A 4,661-nucleotide genomic window follows, 5' to 3' on the forward strand; every position below is an offset into this window, starting at 1 on the left:
AAGGGAGTGGCAGCAGCTCAGGAAGCTAGCCAGCCTCTCTCCCCTCCTTACATTGTAGTGCAAATACCACCCCCCCCCCGGGTGTAGCCTTCACACCTGCAGTCCCAGCACTGTATCAAGAATCAATCACAGATTCCAGAAGCCAGGCCACCCCATGACTGTGTGAGGCTTTCGGGGGACACCTAGACACAAGCCATAACAGCTCCTGAGGAGAATCTGGGCTTTGACAATCTGAGGTGGAGTTGAGGCTGTGATGCTAGTGCTCAGACGTGGCTGTAAATACATGTTAACAGGAGCAGAGAGGTCTGACTGCACAGAGACCATAAGGTGTCAATTGCCTGAAGACTCATATATGAGCATTATCTGAGTGGCATGTGAAAATTAAGCAACATCTTGTGGCAGGCTTAAAGTTGATGGACACTGGGATTTTTGATATGTTTCAAATATTAGTACAGCTTTTTTAAGCAACTGACCCAGAGCCTTAGTTTTTCCAGCTGGTGCTTGATCAGCTATTTCAACTTTCAAGGAGTGTGAACAATCCTTCCCAAACACAGAAGACCGCTGTAAGAATGGATCTGTGATTCTGTGATTCGTGTGTGAACAAGCCAGATGAATTGGTTTTGTTTGTGCTAGAAAAGGATCAACAATTTAAGATGGTAAGTGATAGTTTCTTTAAAGAAGTCTGAAACAACTTAAAATCTCCACACATTCTGGATTAAAGTCCAAGCCAAGCATCCTGAGATCAGCACTTAAGCACTGAAAAGACTCTTTCTATTTACAATCTTTGTAAAGCAGGGTTTTCTGCTCTGACATTAACCAAAATGAGATAATGCAACAGACTGACAACACAGACAACACATTTCCAGTGTCACTGTCTCCTATCACCTCCAGATGGGACCATCTAGTTGCTAGAAAACAAGCTCAGAACTCTCACTGATTCTGTATTATGGTGATTTGTATAATTATATATTATAATATATTATAATGTAATATTATAATGTAATAATATATTATATATTATAATGTAATAATAATAGAAAGAGTGTATACAATAAATGTAATACATTTAGGTCACCTGAAAACCATCCCTATGCCCTCTCTGGTCTATGCGAAAATTGCCTTCCATGAAACCAGTTTCTGCTTTTTGGTTTCTCTGGTCCTCTCCACCCGTGGCTCTCATGACCCTCACTCACCCCAGCCTGGCATGAGCTCAGCAGCGGTGCTGGGAACACGTAGCTGGGTCATGGGGTAGGGCTGGGGGCATCGCGACGCCGGTAACCTAGGGAGCGAGTTCTGCGCCGGAGTTGGAACCAGAGATTGAACTCAGGTCCTCAGGCTTGCCAGGTGAGCACTTATTCTGCTGAACTCTCTCCCTGGCCTCCAGAAATTTAGTCTTCTTAAATAAAAAATTCCTTATAAATAATAAAAAAAAAGAAACCAGTTTCTGGTGCCAAAAAAGTTGGAATTACTGATGTATAACGTAACTCTACACAGCTTAGAAACTTCAGATACCATTTATTACATCTTATGAATGTATGTGTTGACTATGTTTTTCTATTGATCTGCATAGGCTTTCTCATACCTTTTGTCAGTTGGCTGGTGGTGGAGGATCTAGGGTGGTCCTGGGTGGGATTACTCAATGTACCTGTACCCAGCATATTTCTCCAGCAGACTAACCTCGTCACTGGTCTGGTAGCAAATAAATAGAGGCAAGAGAGAGCTTAGAAACACACAAGTATTTTTACTACTTGTGTGAAGTCTAATAACATTTTATTGGCCAAAGTACATCACATGGCCAATCCCAGATTTAAGAGGGAGTAAAAATAGGTTTGTTACATAGAAGAAATGTATTCCTTGGTGAGGTGAATACCTACAAAGGGAGGTAAAGAATTGGTGCCATGAATTCATCAGTCTACTATCATAGTACAAAGGGCCAAGCAAAGCAATATGATCTGAAATTTGGAAGTAGAAAAAGGGGAAGGAAGAGTAGAAAATAGAATTAAGTGATGTTAGAAATGTTATTTATTTTGTGTGGGAAAAGAGGGATACGGGGGGATAGAGGGGGGCAGAGAGAGAGAGAGAGAGAGAGAGAGAGAGAGAGAGAGAGAGAGAGACTGAGACTCATTTAGAAAAGAGTAAATGAAATTTCCCAAAACTCAATAAGGTGAAGAAAAATGTACAAAGAAAAGTTGATCTAATTGATGTGAAATTTTCAGTTTTTAAAGGGATAGGGGAAATAAAATCCTTACGAAAGCATCTCAAAACCATTAAAGCTTCTCTCTGATCACTGACTGTGTGGTGAGAATTGACAATCAGTCTGAGAAATTGCAACCATGTTGAGATTTTCAGTCATCAGCTCTTCACTTACATTTTCTATGCTCTAATTACTAAAGCAGAGAAGCAGACCTATAAAAAAAGGGTTTTCCATAATCAGAACTGGTTTTATTTTGACAGGCATTACACTCTCCTGATGGTATTTGTTTGCTAGTGTAATCTAAACCCCTCCATGCCAGACACAGGACCACGTAGAAAATTTTAAATATTTGCTTTTAGGTGAGTTGGAAATAGAATAAAAAAATTAAAAAAAATTAACCATCATCACAATTTCTCATTATACTCTCATAATTATCTGTTTATCTGTCTCTCTGTCCCTCCCTGTCTCTTCACCCCAATCCATCTACACATTTATTGTTATTGAATGCACTAGCTTTTAACGTGGATCAATGTAGATTAATGTAGGTTGTGATGGGGTTTACTGCATTGCTGTTTGTGTTTAGCATTCAGACATTTCTACTTAGCAATAATAAGGGAGATGACAATGATTGTAGTTAGCATTTGGATTCTTCCCATTGTCTAGATATTGTCCTGCACAGTGTACTTGCTTTAAGTGCTCTAAATCCCAACAACACACCCGAAGCAGGAAACACCAGTTTATCTGCTCACAATCTCAACTGGGGAAGAAGATGCTAAGTAAAGTGAAGACACTGACCAGAAAGGAGATTGACATTGACACTGAACCACAGACAAGGTGGAGCAAACCAAGGAGCATGGAGAGGAGAAAGAGGGAGTCCTGCCACAACAGCAGCGGCTCATCTATAGCGGCAAACAGATGAATGATGAGAAGACAGCAGCTGACCACAAGATTCTAGGAGGTTCTGTCCTCCACCTGGGGTTGGCTCTGAGAGGAGGAGGTGGTCTTAGGCAATGACGAGTCTTCCCTCCACTGTACCGCCTTACCCTCACAGTGAAGTATATATTCTGTCCTTGGCTGCTCAGTCTTGTGTGTTTACTAGCAGGGCCTGTGAGGACCCCAGGATGCAGTGTTCTTGGCCCAGCGGGCCTTTGCTGGCTATTGGGTTTTAGTTTGCCATCTTGTGAGTCTCCCTCCCTCATGGCTGTGTCCCTGGTTACCAATACAATATTTCCTATCCTCCTGGAAAAATAAAAGTAAAATAAAGCCAAACAACATTATGAGTTGGATATTATCTAGCAAATAGAAACAATCAGACATTGTTGGCGTTGGATCCTTCAGGTCTTATGCTTTTGATGTGGAGGAAAATGTAGGGGTCCCTAAACAGAAGAAATATATCAGGGTAATTTGAGTGGTAGGGAAGGTACTTTGGAGCTGTAATAAAAGTATAAAACATGAACTACCATGCTACATATAGCAGTGAGAGACAGATTTTACAAATGAATAATGGCCAGAGTGCGTATAAAAAATAGAACTCTGACAAACAGTCTTCATCACACAGCCCAAGAAAGCAACCCACTATCTACAATAATTAGCCTGTGAACCCAAATGGTAACCCCTGTAACAGCACTAAAATGATCAAGACTTGAATAATTACTGATAGCCTCCCTTATTTTTGTTTCCACTTATAATTTAGGACCAATCAGTGAAAGCTGAGTATGCAGCCCTAGCCAATCCCACAGGCTGCCCCACTGCTAACATCCCACTTATGGAATTCTTATGTTGAAGACTCTACCCACGACAGCTTCTGAGCTTCTGCTGGAAGAAAAGGACTGGTGGAAGACTCCCTTGCCGTGACATAAAGTCTGCCCATTCTCATTTGGTTGACCTTCACTTATTTCCTCAACCATGTATATGCCTGAATATCATACCAATTGGAAATGTACTGACACCATTATTCTTCAGTTTGAGGATATATGTTGTTATGGTTTGTGCATAGGTGTCCCTGCCAAGCCTCATGCAGTCTTGGGGTGGCTTCTGGAGTTTGTGATTGATTATTGTGGGTGTGGATGCTGCACCTGCCCTGGGGCAGATAATTTGCATTTCTCTTTTTTTTTCATTAACTTTATTGAAAAATCAATAGTTACACAGCATATTAAAAATTGTAAACAAATATCGAGATGCGAAAGATATGAGATGTAGACAGAGTGAATTTTAGAGAAATATTTCTGAAATGAATACATAGCATGAGATTAATAATAGATTGCACATTGTAAATAAATTATTTAAAAACTTAAATGCATATAACAATAAAAATTGTCTAAAATAAAAATGCAGAAGAACTTACAGATCAGTCATATAATAGTACATTCTGTGCCAAAATCAAGAAACTTATATTCATATAATTAGAATTCTCAAAATAGAAAGGGGTAGGCAATAAATATTTAAAGATTTAAAATTTCTTAATTTA

General features: G+C 39.8%; 1 pseudogene; it reads left to right on the forward strand.

The window, feature by feature from the left end:
- The first annotated feature begins 2,963 nt into the window (after positions 1-2,963).
- On the forward strand, positions 2,964-3,208 carry LOC101583597 (annotated as a pseudogene).
- The last annotated feature ends 1,453 nt before the right edge of the window (positions 3,209-4,661 follow it).

This window comes from Octodon degus, unplaced genomic scaffold, assembly GCF_000260255.1.
Source record: "Octodon degus isolate 3935 unplaced genomic scaffold, OctDeg1.0 scaffold00019, whole genome shotgun sequence".
NCBI lineage: Eukaryota > Metazoa > Chordata > Mammalia > Rodentia > Octodontidae > Octodon > Octodon degus.